The sequence below is a fragment of the Equus caballus genome, chromosome 5 (assembly GCF_041296265.1).
Source record: "Equus caballus isolate H_3958 breed thoroughbred chromosome 5, TB-T2T, whole genome shotgun sequence".
NCBI lineage: Eukaryota > Metazoa > Chordata > Mammalia > Perissodactyla > Equidae > Equus > Equus caballus.
In genome coordinates, this window is record NC_091688.1 from 82,012,010 (window position 1) to 82,028,374 (window position 16,365).

General features: G+C 39.9%; 1 long non-coding RNA gene across 4 annotated transcripts; it reads left to right on the forward strand.

Annotated features, from left to right (window-relative positions):
* The first annotated feature begins 1,033 nt into the window (after nt 1-1,033).
* Nucleotides 1,034-16,028, forward strand: LOC138924135 (uncharacterized). 4 transcript variants are annotated; one of them, XR_011438835.1, is made up of 5 exons: nt 1,034-1,394; nt 3,041-3,185; nt 3,855-3,925; nt 4,402-4,599; nt 14,509-16,028. It is a non-coding gene; the product is annotated as an uncharacterized lncRNA (long non-coding RNA). The 4 variants fall into 4 exon arrangements; XR_011438837.1 differs by having other exon boundaries at nt 1,061-1,226; nt 3,041-3,302; XR_011438836.1 differs by lacking the exon at nt 4,402-4,599 and having other exon boundaries at nt 1,061-1,394; nt 3,041-3,302; nt 14,512-16,028.
* Nucleotides 16,029-16,365: the final 337 nt, after the last annotated feature.

Here is a 16,365-nt window from a genome sequence, read left to right on the forward strand (position 1 = left end):
ATTAAAAACACATAAGCAGAAAACAGGACCGTGGGAATGAGAGACAGAACTGTGGAGGGGTTAGAACTTTGATTTTGATGTTCTGCTCACTTCTTTCTCCTCTGGTCCCCCTTCCTAATCAGTGTCTTTCTCTGTCTTCTAGCTTCCCAGACCCCCAGCATAGGGCCCCCAAGCTGGTCTATACCTCACAGAACAGCTTCATATTTCAGACAATGATGTCCATTAAAAGATGCCTTATTTCCTCAGAGCCACATTGTCTGATAGGTGACAGCTAATTAATCTGATAAGTAATTCATGCAGCTAGAATAATGGTTATTATGGGAATTGTGTTACTAGGCCCAAGTAACCGGTATTTTTAATAGGTTCATTCTAGAGACAATACCTTAACCCAAATAAATTGCTCTAATATTAAGAATTGTTCAAATGCGGGAATCTCAGTCTTTAAGGCAGATCAAAGAGGACACATGTAGTAGGAGCAGCTCTGATAGAAACGTTGGGCACCTTAACTTTTGTCCCTTATACCTAACATTTGTTTTAATTGGGGTGGTAGATTATAGATCTGTAAAACATTTTAATACTAGACTGAATCGTTTAGTCAGAAAGGGTTCTTAGAAAAGCACTACATATTTAGGAAAGAATTTTATGTAGCTACATGAGATTCCTGATATCATTTGCTCTCCTTCCTAAATATGGAAATCCAGTTCCCAGGGAGAGTAGTAAAATGCAATGACTCCATAGGGGTCATAGTAATCATGGTAATCGCGTTCATGAATTAAAATCCCTCATTGACTATTGATTGGGAAGAATCACATTAGGTCCCCGTCCTCATGAATCCAGGGTGTGTAGGGTTTTGGGGATTTTTTGTTTTGTTTTTTGGATGTCTGCAAAAGCAACAGTGTTTGTGGTGAATGTCAAAGAAGGAGCCCAGGCCCCGTGGCGGGGATTGTTTCCTTGTGAGTAGGTTCCTAAAGGAGCAATTCCTGGCTTCCGCGTCCTGAGCGTAAGGACTCGAGCTGCTCTGTCCGACGTCATAAGGTGGAAGATAGAACTTTGCAGGCTCGTTGACGGGATGAGGGCCACCCTCGAAAAGATCTGTTGCCACTCGGTTAAGAAATCAGAAACAAGGAGCAGGAGAAAAAGCAAGACCCTGCAGCTGGAGTGGCTAGACACAGAACTGCCCTCCTCGGAAGTATCAAAGGACCCAGCTCCTGGGGACGGCCCCCAAGGTCAGCTCTCGCCTCCAGTGCCCTTTCTCTTCCTTGATTCTTCTTGAACCCCACTAAAGTGTTGAACTTCTCAGTTACCCTATGAGTTAGGGAGGGATAACCACCCCCACACCAGAGATTGACAAGCTGGGATGCAGAGAAAGAAGCAAGTTTCCCAGTATCCTGCAGGTAAGCATTGCTCACAGGAACCTAGTCTCCCATCTCTCTCCCAGGCTGGCCCTCCCCTCCCAACACCCTTATATGATTTGCTCTCAGAAGCCACAGAAGGAAAACTCATTTCCACAGCAGTATCCATGAAGAGCAGACACACATTGCAGATAAATCTGAGTTCAGATCTGGGCTGGACTTGCATTAGCAATGTGACTTTGCAAAGTCCCCTGTGGTCTCTGAGCTTTGGTCTCCTCCTCTTAGAACGGGGATCACAGGACCCACACGAGGTAAGTGTGAGGATCATGTGAGCTGACATGTGTGAAATGCCCAGCATCTGGAAAGCACTGGCACCCAGAACCATTAATAACTGAGAATGAATCATTAACAAATAATTTTTTTTTTTTAGTTTATTGGATCCCTCCTGGATATAGTGCCCTGAGCTGAGGGCTGGAATACAAAAAAATAGGGTATGTCTCTGCCCTTGATGGGCTTAAAAATACACTTGGAAAGACAGGTTATATGAAATAGCAAAAGAGTATTTTTTCAGGGTTAAACAAATGGAATATAAAGTTAGTACAGTCAGAAATAAGAAGAAGCAGTAATAAGCAGGAAGCGTCAGTGTAATTCAGCCGGCTTTGGAAACGAGTTTGGGACTGACATGAGAGAAGAATGGAACAGCACTTCCCCCATGCTAGGGGAAGTGGCCTGAACAGCAACAGCAAGTCTTGCATATTTAACAGGAAACTCAAAGTTAACCCAAATGATTGGCTCTTTGATGGTGGACTCCTGGCTCAATTAACAAGACACTCAGATTGCATTTTGAAAGTCACTTCCTGGTGCCCTGCAAATGGTTTTGCCAAGCTCTAGCCCCCTACCTGAAAGTCCAGCCCTGCCACTTAAAATCAATTAATGTCGCAAAGAACATTTGGGGAGAGGTGGTGTGAGGGATCAAAAGACCTGGCTTGCTCTTCAAAGGGCCCACATCATCCACGTAAAGCTCACTCAGGTAACTGCCCACAGCGAGTGTGCTGTGTCAGGCTCTTGCTTCCTTTCATACGTGTTGGCAAGAGCGATCAGAACTCTACAATGGCAGTTTCCACCCTTTTCTTCTGAGAGGTATGACCTACTCTTATCATTCATCGGTTTCCCAAAGGGAGAGCTGGCCTCTGTGTGTGCCCACAAGTGACACACTTAGCCGTGCAGAAGATACGTCTTGAGCAAGCAATGCTTCTCCGGCTTTAACGGGCATACATATCACTGGGGTGTGGGTCACAGTCACCAAGGACCCCGAGGTAGCACTGCTTTTGTCCAGGACCCCCCTCCCATGCCCATAACTCTGAAACTACATGACATCTTAACCTTTATAAGATTTCTTCAAGACAGCATTTAAAAACACCCAAATCTTTCTTGACCTTTACATTTTAGCAGAGTTTTTTTTTTTTCCTTAAATTGATGTTACAATAATTTTTTTAAGCTGTGGCATTTCTAAAGCTACTTCAAGAGGAACTTCACTTTCCCTTACCCATCCTATTTGAGACCAATCATTAATCACGATGGGAAGGCACCCAAGACTCAAACCCAGCTTTATTATGTTTTCGTGTTTGTGACATTTTCTTTCTATCAGCCAGTGGGAAGTTCTTACCCTTTTCGTTTATTATCTACAGGCTGCAGAATTTATTTTCTGGGTTCCAGCGTTCTTCCGTCACCTTCCACGCCCTCCTCTGTCATGGCCCACAGAGCCACAAGAGCTCCTTCAGACTGGTGTTTGGAGAGAATGGCTTATGGATATCATCTTTAACTTTGCTAAATGCAAGTCCATTTTGTCTTGGGCAATACAGACCTTTCTGCCTGTTGAGGAACAACTCAGCTGTCACATTCCCATCTTTTTTTCCACCATAAGGGCAACTCTTATAGAGAGAACATGAGGTGATGGACCCATAATCTTGCTGGGGCTGAGATCAGAGGTCACCAAAACTGAGGACCCATGGGCCTAGTTCTGCACGGCTATAGTCAGAGCTGATTAGCAGCAGCCCTTTCTAAGCCAAGGGTTCTTAACCTAGAGTTCATGGATGTAGACGTGTGTATAGAACTCACATGGCCATGAACTCGGATGGGAAAAAATTGTATCTTTATTTTTACTAACATCTAACTGAAATTTAGCATTTTATTCAATAATGAATATAGGCAAGAAACTACTGTGGTATTAGCAGTGCCTTAATGTGTCACCAGTAGAAGTCACAGATGTTTTCCTATCATATTACAGTGGTTGCAGATACCTTGAAAAATTGCTTATATTCACCACTACTTGAAAATATGGTAGTTATTAGTGTGGCTGCTAGATCTTCTTGTTTAATGCATTAAGAAGCACATATATTACTATATCACATGTTTGCGTGTTTTTTAATACTTTGATAATTATATTTCTATGTAATTGGCTTCCTTGGTAATTCTATGTGTCTTATGTTATGCCTTTTACAGCATTATTCTGAGAAGGGTCCACAGGCTTCAACAGATGCCAAAGGGGTTCACGACACACACAAAAAAAATGGGTAAGAACCTTCCTTTAGATTCTCCAGTTTGCCTCAGTTTCTGAGTGTCCAAGTCATTCATTTTGTAACATTCCTAATGCTTGTGGGATTTTGAGTTGGTTTGTTTAAATTTAGTGATGTTTTAGACCACTTTTTCTTTGCAGTAGGAGATTTGTGCTATTACCACAGGTGATATCATAGTCATTCATTCATTTTATTATTCATTTATTTAAAATATCCTTAATAACCTTTATTAAGCTTTCTGTCAAGTATTGTGAAAGATTATCAAATGAATAAGACATTGTCCCTGCCTCCAAGATCTTGCACTCTAATAAGAAGCTTGTCATTCCTATAAACTCTTTATTAAATTATAAGTGTTCCATGCTGTTATTCCCACCACTAGCAAGATCTACTCCTTAACAAAGAACATCCTATCCAGCCTTATGCCAAAAGTTGTCGAGGAACAGGAATTTTGTTTCTTTTTCATCTTCTTCCAGGAATTGTTAGGACATTCATCCAAAAGCCATTTGTTAAGCACCGGTTGGATGTGTGGACAAGGGAGATAGATGACTCTCAAATTTCTGGCCTGAGTGTCGAAGTGGAGAATTCTACTTTTCAGCAAGAAACAGAATGTGTGTGAGGAGCGAGGGGAGATCAAACTTGTGAGGGAAGGAAATTGTTGAGCTTTGAACTTGGTGAGTTTGAGGTTGGATGACTATAGTCGGATATATGGATCCAAAGCTTAGAAAAAAGTCTAGGTTCGAAATCTTAACGTGGGGGTCATAGTTGCATATGTGGTACGTAAAACTATTGGCAAGGATGAGATTGCTCTTTTACCATGCAGACATGCATTCTTTGAGGACTTTTAAGTAGCTGAAGACAATGACAGGTGTACAATAAGTAACCCCCCAACCCCCTCCCTCCACCAAACAACAAAATAGATTCAGAACTACGAAATCTCTATGCAAAACCACACTCTCGATGCTACTTGAAGAGAATGCCAGAGTGCTTAAAACAAAATTGTGAGCAAAAAGAGAAAAAGAAATGAGTCCCATGCCCTCTGTCCCTCCCTTTCTCACCACAGAGCTCTGCCGCAAGCAAAGGCAGACCAATAAAAACTACTAGAAATCCACAGGAGGGCATAGGCAAGGGGATCCTAGGGAGAGCTGGAAAGGGTGCCAGAAAAATTAAATAGAGCAGGACTTCAGGAAGGGGATTTCAAAGTATGTGCCTTTTAATAGGTAGGCAGATAATTAAAGGACAAGACACAATTTAAAGGGATAGACACAGTTGAAATGAGCAAGTGTGATTTAAAGGGATGGTCTTTCAAACACATAACTTCTAGGAGAGAAAAAAAGTGGGGGGGGGGGGAATGAAGAAAAAAGCATCGTTTAGCAATGAGGTGGTAAGAAAAAAATGTAGGATCCCACAAGAAAAAGTAGATCAACAAAATTGGTGGACTCAGAATTCCTCCCCTACCACCAAAACAAACAACAAAATCCAGCTAAAGTACCCGAATTTTACTAGAACAACAGTAAAGAATGCCATTTAACTGGGAACCATGTAAAATGTTCCAATATCGCAAAATGAAAAACAGAACAATAAAATCCAAACAGGAGCATTGCAGAACAAACTTTCATGCAAATTAACTGAGGAAAATCCAAACTCCCCCAAGAAAAGACATGAAACAGAAGGAAACTTTAAGTTTACACTTCACACTAAATTAAATATATCCTAACAAGCATTTGAAGATATGAAAGACCACTTCAAATTAGAAATTCAAACACTGAGAGTAGAAATGGACAGAAGAAAAAAACATATAGAGAAATAAAAAAATAGTTGACTGAATTCAGAAAAGAAATGGAAGAGAAAAAGACATTATCTCAGAAATAAAGATGAAATTACACAATGCCCAATGAAAAACAGACTTAAGTGAAAATTTAATAAGAGACATTGACAAAAAGCAAGAAAACAACAAAGAGAATGAAAATGATACAAATGAAGATATAAAGTAGATCAGAGAAAAATAGTGAAAGCAGAAGACAGGCAAAGAAGGAACAATATTTGTATTATTGGAGTCCCTAAAGAAGAAAAAGAAAACAAATGAAACACAATGACTATTGAAAATTATAATCCAAAAAATTTTTCCAGAAATAGAAAAAGACCTGAATCTACACTTTGAAAAGGTTTAGTAGGTACCTAGGAAAATTAACCCAGAATGATCAAAACTGAGATATATCCCAGTAAAACTATTAGATTTCAAAGAGGAAAATAAAATCTTCAAGACCTCCAGGCAAAACAATAATAATAATCTTTGCAAAATTATTTTTTTGCAAAATTAGTAATGGCAAAAGAGTTCAAATGGCACCAGAGTTTCTAAAACCAAAGTACAAAGGAGTAACATTTTTTAAAAGTTCAATGAAGGAAATTATGAACAAAGGATTTTATATATAGTCAAGCTGTCCTTGACTATACCAGTTAACAATACTAGGGGCTGGCCCCATGGCGGTGTGGTTAAGTTCATGTGCTCTGCTTCAGTGGCCCAGGGTGTCACCGGTTCAGATCCTAGATGAGGACATGGCACCACTCATTAGGCCATGCTGAGGCCGCATCCCACATGCCACAACTAGAAGGACCCACAAGTAAAATATACAACTATGTACTAGCGGGATTTGGGGAGAAAAAGCAGAAAAAAAAAGATTGGCAACAGTTGTTAGCTCAGGTGCCAATCTTAAAAAATATATATATATATCATATAAAAGTTATGTCAAATAACGATTTTCAATATATAAGAACATATGGAATTTTGTACCCATAAAGTATTCTTGAAGAATTTACTAAAGAATAAGCTTTATCCAACAAACTGTGACTAGGAAAACTTCAATAAAAAGTCTGATATGAGGCATTGTAAAATATATAAATATACACACAATATTAAATCAAATTGGAGATGGAAGTGAAAGACTACCATATAGCTGTTATGTATCATGACAAAGTAGAAACATTGCAACTAAAATTTGGGAAAAGAGAGGGGAAAAAGTAGATATGCCTATATTGCAGTATAGGCATTAAGAGGACAGTAGAGGATCAAAATCCTGATTTGGGGAAAAAGTTAAAAAAATTAGATAAACCACAGGCTAACTTGATCCCAAAAAAGAGCAAAAGTACAAATATACAGAAAAGGAAAAAATTAATGAAAAGAGAGAAATAATCATTGAAATAGAAAAAGATTTATAGATCATAAGAGACTAAGCTATAGACCTCTATGCAAATAAATTCAAAAACCTAGATGAAATAGATAATTTCCTAGGGAAATATATATATTTACCTCATTAGAGTTAGAAAGCTTAAACAAACCAATTTTCATACAAGAAATAGAGAAAGTTACTAAGGAGCACACCCCCACCTCCCACCAGACACACACACAAATCACCAGGCACACATGATTTCACAGGGGAAGTCTACCAAAGCTTCAAATACTAGCTAGTTCCATTGCTCTATAAATTGCTCCAGAATATTGGAAATGAAAGAAAACTTTTTAATCCTTTTTATAATACAAATATAATACTCACACCTAAACAAAGACAATGCAAAGAAATAAACACTCACGAATATCAGTGCAAAAATTCTAAACAAAATATTAGTAAACAAAATACAACACATTTAAATCTCTTCAACACTAGCAAAAGGTTGTCTAGCCACACCCTTAACTTTCTTTCCAGAACATGCTTACCTAACAGCAAATCTCCTCATTTTAGCAGCATTTGTAGTAGACTAGATAGGCTGATGATTTCTCAAATTATCAAGTGCTGGTTTCTCTTTGCTTAACAATTCTTTTCTCAATTTGTGTCTTTCCTTTGTCATTTTACTATAAGCGACAAGAAGAAACCAGGCTGCACCTTCAATATCTTACTTGGAAATCTCCTCAGCTAAATACCCAGGTTCATCACTTACAAATCCTGCTTTACACACAACTGTAGGACACAATTCAGCTCTCCTTTCTGCCACTATATAGCAAAGATCATCCTTCTTCCAGTGGCCAATAACGTGCTCCTCATTTCTGAGTCCCCACCAAAAGTGCATTTAAGATTTATATTTCCACCAACAGTCTGTTTAAGGCAATCCAGGCTTTTTCTATTATGTATCTCAAAATTCTTCTAGCCTCTACCCATTATCCAGTTTCAAAGCCACTTCTACATTTTTAGGTATTTGACAGCAGCACCTCACTTCCTAGTATCAAAATTTCCATCAGTTTTCTATGGCTACTGTTACAAATTACCACAAACTTTGTGGCTTAAAACAACACGAATTTATTCTCTCATAGTTCTGGAGGCAAAAAGTCTGGAATTCAGATGTTGAGAGGGCCATGTGCCCTCAATAGACTGCGAGAATCCATTCCTTGCCTCTTCCAGCTTCTGGTGGCCAGCAGCATTCCTTGGCTTGTGATTACATCACTCCAATCTCTGCTTCCATCTTCACATTGCCTTCTCCTCTATGTATGTGTCTGGTCTCACTCTACCTCTCTCTTATAACCACATTTGTGAAGGCATTTAGGACCCACTTGGATAACTGAGGATAATTTCCTCATCAGAAGATTCTTAATTTAATCACATCTGAAAAATCTTTATCACATAAGGAAACATTTACAGATTCCATTGATTAGGATCTGATGGCCATTATTCAGCCCGCTATAAAGAACAATAACTCTAAAGGAAAGAAAATCATCTGACTATCTCCATAGACACTGAGAAAGCATTCGTCAAAATTTAACACACATTATGGTAAAACTAGTCCAGTATATAGGAATTGATGTATACTTTCTCAACATAGATAAGTAGTTCCAAAGTCAATTTCTTATTTAATGGAGAAACACTAGAACCATTTCCACTAAGATCAGGAGTGAGACACAAATCTCCACTGTCTCTGCTACCATCAGAGGTACTAGCCAATGCAATTAGGCAAGAGAAATCAATTAGAGGCATGGGAATAATTAAAGAAGAAGGAAACCTATATTTGAAGATGATATGATAATATACCTGGAAAACCCCAGAGAATCATTAATAAAATTAACTCAAGCAATAAAAGAATTTGTTGAAGTAGCAGGATGTAAATTGACATATAAAAATCAATAGGCTTCATAAAAATAAACAGGGGACATAATGATAGAGAAAAAAGCATTTACAAGAGGATCAAAATGTAGTAAATATTTATGAATAAATTTAACAAGAAGTGTGCAAACCTGTACAAGGAAAACTTTTTAAACACTCCTGAAAGACACTACTAAAGTCTTGGATAAATGGAAAGACATCCCCTATTCTTGGAGAGGACTATGGCATTATACAAATATCAGTTCTCCCTAAGTTAATTTACACAAATTTAATACGATTCCAATAAAATATCAACAATCTATGTTCTAGAGTTAAAGTTGCTACCACAGTTCATACAGGGAAAAAAAACATGCAGGATTGGTAGAAAAACACTAAAAAAGAAAAAATGCATGTGGTGACTAGTCTTACCAGAAATTACAACTTTCTATAAAGTCTTGACAATTAAAACAGTGTGGTGTTGGGACAACAGAGACATAAACAAATAGATTAGTGGAATTGGATGGTCCAGAATTAGACCCAAATGCATATGGAAAGCTAGCGTATGACAAAAGTGGCATCTCAAATCACTGGGATAATGATGAACTTTTTAATAAATAGTTCTGGAACAACTAGGTAGTCATTTGGAAAAAGATAAAATTAAGTCCACATTTCACATTGAACAGTAGAATAAACTCCAAGTAGATTAGGAAGTGTAACAACTGAAACCATTTGATATAGAGGAAAACATGGCTAAATTATTCTTTAACCACAGTAAGGAAAAGGCTTTCTCATTATGATTTAAAATCCAGAGACGATTTTTAAAAAGCACACGTTGATAAATTTGACTGCACACAAATTAAAATTTTTCCATGCCAAAAAAATACCAAAACAAAGTCAAGAGACAACTGACAAATGGGGAGAAAATACTTCAGCAAATACTAGAGCAAGAGAGCTCATATTCCTCAAACATAAAGAAGTCTTAATAATTGAGGGACAAAGAGAAGGATCAAAATCCTGACAGAAAAATGAAGGAAAGACATAAACAGATAATTCACCAAGAAAAAGAGATAAAAATGGTCCTTAAATACGCAAAAAAGTACTCAAACTCACTTACAATTAAAGAAATCCATTTCTCACCTATCAAATTGGCAAAAATTTGAAAATAGGAGAATTGCTTCTACTAGTAAAGTTCTTTGGTGAAGCTCTGGGAAACAGACACTTCCATATATTCCTGGTGGGAACGCAAATTTGTACAATCCTTTGAGAAGGACATCAGGAAATGTCTAGCAGAACTTCACATGCATTTTCTTTTTCACCTAGCAATCCCACTTCCAGGGGCTATATCTCCAACTTTGCAAAAATACATGTGCACCAACTTATTCATTGCTGCATTGCTTGTAATTGCAAAACACTGGAAATGACTTAAATGCCCATGTGTGAGAGAGTGCTTGAATAAATTGGTATATCCACACAATGGAGTACTATGCAACTGTGTAAAAGAATGAGGAAAACCGTGACAGGTATTAAATGAAAAAAGGCAAAGCCCCAAATAGTATCTAGAGTATGTGATCCTTTGTGTACGAACTTAGATATAAGAAAATACACGTCTGCTCATTCATGCAAGAGAAAATGAAGAAGGATAAAAAGGATTTGAGGGGCCGGCTCCGTGGCCAAGTGGTTAAGTTCACGAGCTCCACTGTGGCGGCCCAGGGTTCGGATCCTGGGCATGGACATGGCGCCGCTTGTCAGGCCACGTTGAGGTGGCGTCCCACATCCCACAACTAGAAGGACCTGCAACTAAGATATACAACTGTGTACAGGGGGAGGATTGGGGGAGACAAAGCAGAAAGAAAAAAAAAAAAGATTGGCAACAGTTGATAGCCCAGGTGCCAATCCTGAAAAAAAAAGAAAGGAAGGTGCCAATCTTTAAAAAAAAAAAAAAAGGATTTGAATAAACTCAAAGTATCTCCCTCAAAATACTTATCAATAAAAAGGGAAAGATAGTAACTTTATGGTCCAGCAGAAATCAGCCCAACTAAGTGATCAAGGTAAATATTACCAGTAACAAGATATATCAACATCATGAATTCCTTCATATGACGTGATGAAAAAGGGACACACTATCATTTCTGTGATATTCTTGCCAAAAGTGCATAATCTAACCCAAATCATGAGAAAATATTAGACAAATCTAAATTAAAGGACATTCTACAAAATTACTGATTGCTACTCCTCAAAAGTGCCAAGGTCGGGAAGGACAAGGAAAGACTAAGAAAGTGTCACAGACTCACAACGTGAGGTCCTGCATAGGATCCTGGAACCCGAAAATAATACTTGCAGGAAAATCACTGAATTTCTAATACAGTCTGTAGTTTCGTTCATAATATTGTACTAATGTTAATGGCCTATTCTTGATATTTATACTCTGGTGATGAGAGCTATTAACACAAGTGAAAGCATAGTGAAGGATTTAAAGGAAACCTTTATAGTACTTTTTCAACATTTCATAAGTAAAATTAGTTCAAAATAAAATGTTGTTTTAAAGCCAAAAATGGATCTCTTAACTTCTATTCAGGGTTTTTTGGAAACCTCCACCTTTCCACAATTTTCCCATGAAAGTTTCAAAACATTTCTAAAACCACATACCACTAATCTTAAGCTCACAGTGATCAGAAGGGCAGCCTTGCAGGATGCCAAATTAGTCAAGAAGAGGAGAAAGCCAAAGGGGCACCAGAGGAAATGGAGCAGCTGAGGGAGAGATTTTTAAATGACCTCTTTTGTGTTGCTAAATTTATTCATAACCTGGAATAGGCTACAACCATCAGAAGGACACAAAACTCATCAGGTAAATTCAAAGACTTTTTAAAAATGCATCTAACCACCTCCTGTCCAAAACATTCAAGCTTAACCTTTCTCCTGAAAATGCAATCTGCTCTTTACACCCTGCCCGCATACCAGACTCCGAGACCTAGATTGTCACACGAGCAGAACCATCACCTTGTCCTGATTCAATAGGTTCGTGTTACATTATCAGCTTGAGATCCTGGGGGTATGTGGAGATGTGCCTATTCATTGCTGAAAGAGTTCACGCACAATTTATGTCCTTCACAGAACTGTGTTCTTAAAACTATTTTTGGAATCCATTTAATTATGTTTTTCAAACAACCACATTAGGAGGTGATTGTTCTTCGTATTAGAAGTAAAAGAAATGAGACAAAGATCTCAAAACAATTAAATGAGATGCTCATGATAAAAAGACTTTGATAAAGACAACACCAGATGTAATATCTCCAGCCTCTGCATCCTCTTTTTGATCTAGAAGATTGTGCTTCTATGGGAAATGTGTACATGGAGCTACTGAGCGCCGGTAATCCAGCTGACATGGCTATAGGCATCACATTCACAATGTAGTGATGTACTTTGATTGCTTCGGTCTTTACACTTTTTGAAGCCTTCTTCATGTATTTTATTTAATTTTATCCTCAAACCACATTGTGAGCACAGGTAGGATAGATATTTCCTTTTAATGATGATGCTATGGCTGAAAGGTTGTGTACCCCAAAATTCATATGTTGATACCCTAGTTCCCAAGATGATGGTGTCAGAGATGGGGCCTTTGGGAGACGATTAGGTGGTGAGGGTGGAGGCCTCAGGAAAGGAATTAGTGCCCATTTGAAAGAAGCTCCAGAGAGCTCCTCTGGCCCTTCCACCATGTGAGGACACAGCAAGAAGCGGAGAAGTCCGAGACCCTCGAGAGGGCCCTCACCCAACCATGCTGGCACCCGGATCTCAGACATCCAGCCTCCAGAACTATGAGAAATAAGTTTTTGTTGTTCATAAACTACCCAATCTCTGATATTTTGTTATAGTGGCCTGAATGGACTAAGACAAAAGATAACACCACACTATTCAATAACACTTTAAACTACATGAAGCCCCCTTATTGACATTACCTTACTTAGGTCCTACTAAAAGGAAAAGTGTAAGTTAGTATTACCCCCATTTTCTAGATAACTGAGGCTCAGAGATGGGCTGATCCAACGTCACACAGTTAGTGAGGGGAGAGATGGGATTTAAGAGCAAGTTTTCTGACTCATAATCTAGGAATTCTCCCCCACTATGCCATAGCTGCCTATGAAAATGAGGAGAAATTACAAGTTTCTACTGACTCCAAAAATGAGTTCATGCATGACTTCATGCTAGAAGGGACTCTAATGGGATCATTCTGCTTAGCTGCTTAACCACCACTGCTGTCCCAGTGGGGCCTGGCAGAAACAGGACACGGGCACAAGTTTGCGAGTAAGAGCAGCCCCAGACCAGGCAGCAGGCTAGGATTCGGGCAGTTGTCTGTATGGATGTCAGTGGTTCACTTAGGAACCACTCCCAGGATGTTCGGAGAGCCAGAGAGAATGTATGTTAACTCATTAATTAAAAACTCAGAAAGAATCATTAAATATTTGAGGTAGGAGACAGTGAAGCTTAGGATGGCTCCTATTGTACAAAAAAAAATTGATTGAGCCAGCTCTGTATGCTTCCCTTCTTGCCCTTGCATGTCTTCAAGATATGGTGCTCACCTTGCCTAGCCCGGGAGAACTGAGTTTCACAAATAACAGGACTCCAGAGTCAGGCTTGACCCTTCAGTATGCTGCTGGGTTCCATGATGTTCCAGAGTCTGACCAGGGTCTATGATAGAAAGAAAAGAACCAAGAAACTGAAGAGGGAAGGGCTGTAGGAGTGAGGCGGGTGTGCAGAGAATTGCCTTCCTCCTGGTCCCTGGCTATGCTGAGGGTGGCACCTAGGGCGAAATTCTGGCCACCCCTGTAATGGCCCACAGAGTTCAGTTGGACAAAGCTCACTAATCTGGCAGCTGTCACTTCACTTAGAGAGACATGATCGATTTTATTGCCTGTGGCCTGGAGTCTGGGGCCACACCAGGTGTTGCTGCCAGGTGCAGGCGGAGCTGGCCCTCCCCGTGGCTTCTGCAGGACAAGAGTTTGGAGGCCTTTTCCTCCAGAGTTGAGGGGATTGGGGTTTGCCTCTGCTGGTTTTTATGTGGCTGCTTTGGGGGAAACTTTCACAAAAGCGTAAAGTGGCGTTCTGATAAATGGTGGCATGAGAGCTGCACAGGAGTTCTAGCCCTGAAGGTCACCAGGAAAAGACCAAAACTGGTAAATTCAGGGATGTTTTGTCCCGAACTTGCAAATCCAAACAATCTCACAGTCATGAAATGGAAAGTTTGTGGGAAAAACAAATGCTTTGGTTATTACAGTGTTACTACATTCATAAAATATATTTCACTGGGGGGGAGTTTACACAGGGGGTAATGAGATTTTTGCTTTATACATTATTTATCACTGCTTAATCCAGGTACTGTGGGTTATTTTTTTATTCCTTCGTTTTCACAGCTACAAAACACTTCAGTATTTCTAATTTATTTCTGCTTACAATACAGATGTTCTCAATTGTGTTTCTAACTACATTTCAACCGTTATGATCGTGTTTATTTGTTTGTGTCAGCAGACAAGCAGGGGCTGAATGTGCGGTACACAATAGTGAGGCTTCCAGAAGCCTGTAAAAAGGCCTCTTCTGCTTTAGTTATCAACAAATTAAAGTACGCTGCGTGGCGCGATCTTTATCATCGCAGTTTTAATCCTCCGACAATTCCCCTGCAGTTGGGTAAGCAGAGCAACACCCTCTCTCAGTGCGGAGAGGTTGCACGCCTTCAAACAGCACTTTTCAAGATGACCATTTGGAAGCAACATTTGGAGAACATTTGGGTTATGTCCTCTAACTGAATTTCCAAGCTGTTGGTAACGGACTAAAGAAAATGCAGTCTGTACTGAATCCTAAGAAAGCAAGAGTGTGAGAGCCTTGAAGGTCATGTGTAAATATTGACATTTTAATTTTCTTTAGCATACCAAAGTGGGGCGCTTGTGTTGCTTATCTTCCATAAAAACTCACCCATTTGCACTGCTCCCCAGATTGTCGGGGGAGAGATCTAATCTGAGCAGCCGTGGGTGCTCTTCCTTGTCTTTGCTAACAAGGCTGAGTTTTGTTTGTGCAAAATCTGAGTCAGAGGGGCGTTCCTCCCCTCTCGTCTCCACCACGGCCTGATGCACCTGATTAGATAACAGAAATCTGTGGGCTGAATGTTCATGTAGTAACATGAAAGCCAAGATGCAAAACATTCAGGGAAAACAGCCTCCCACTCTCTCAGAGAGTCAAGTTAGGCTATTTGGGGAACTAATAACTGGCTAATTTGGCCAGAACACCTTTCTATGTGTCCTCAGAAGCAGCACGAGGAAGAAATGCCAGCATGTCCTCAGTCTCTGTACCCTTCTCACAAACCAGGACTCCACCTGCATAGCTTAATTTAATCAGGGCCAATTCTGAAGGTGAAATGCAGGTGACAGCCCCGTCTCCCCGCCAACAGCAGTGGTTAGTGCTCCCCAGGCGCTTAACAACTTCGCCAAGACGCTTAGGGGCTGACCTACTGCATTACTTTCCTACGCCAAAGCCAAGAGCCCCGCTTATGGAGAACAGCCTGGCAGTTTGATAACATGCCAGAGGCTCCTGTCTCCCCACGGTGAGGTCACTGGAATCATTTCCCTCCTGAGACATGGTCGATTGAAACGCAGCTCTTGTGAAATGAGGGGCCAGTGAGTGAAACATGGAGAAAGCAGGGCCACCTCAAATGGTCTTTGGCCTGAAAGGTTTTTCCTAAGTGAAAAGAAGAAAACTGAATGTTGGATCAAAACGATCTTCCAGTGCTTCATAACTCAAGCTCTCCGACTGACCTCAAAAAGGGGGAGATGGCCCAAAAGACCAACATCATTGTCTGCTCTCTGCATTTGAATTTTGAAAGGTGCTCCTCAAACATTAATGATCTAGCCTCTGTGCCCAAATAAATGTCATGATTTACTACTCACACTCTAGTTACAAAGCTAATCACCCTTCCCTCCTCCAGCTCTGTAAGTCTTGGCCGGTTCAATGATTGAAATACCTAGCGCAAGAGATTAAAGGAACTCTCAAAGATACATTACTTTGTTTTGTGTTGAAGCGGTACTGAGTGGGCAGAGTGAGTCCCATTCAAAATTCCCAAATGGGCAAATTGTGTGCCTGTTGGCCCTTCCCTCCTCTCTCCGGGCTTTCCTCTCACCTCCTTAGCAAACCACCCCTTCATCCCCACTGATGAACTTCCAAGGTTCTTCCAGCTCTGTTGGTCCCTTTTAGCCACTGGAAAACAAAGCCAATAACTAGCTTAGCGTATTTGCCTGCGTGAATTAATTTTGTGTTTTGCTGAAACCCAGAGAATTTCCATTTTTAAGGGAAGGAAAGAAAGCCAAAGGAAGGAATCTTTAGGGTGGAATGTCA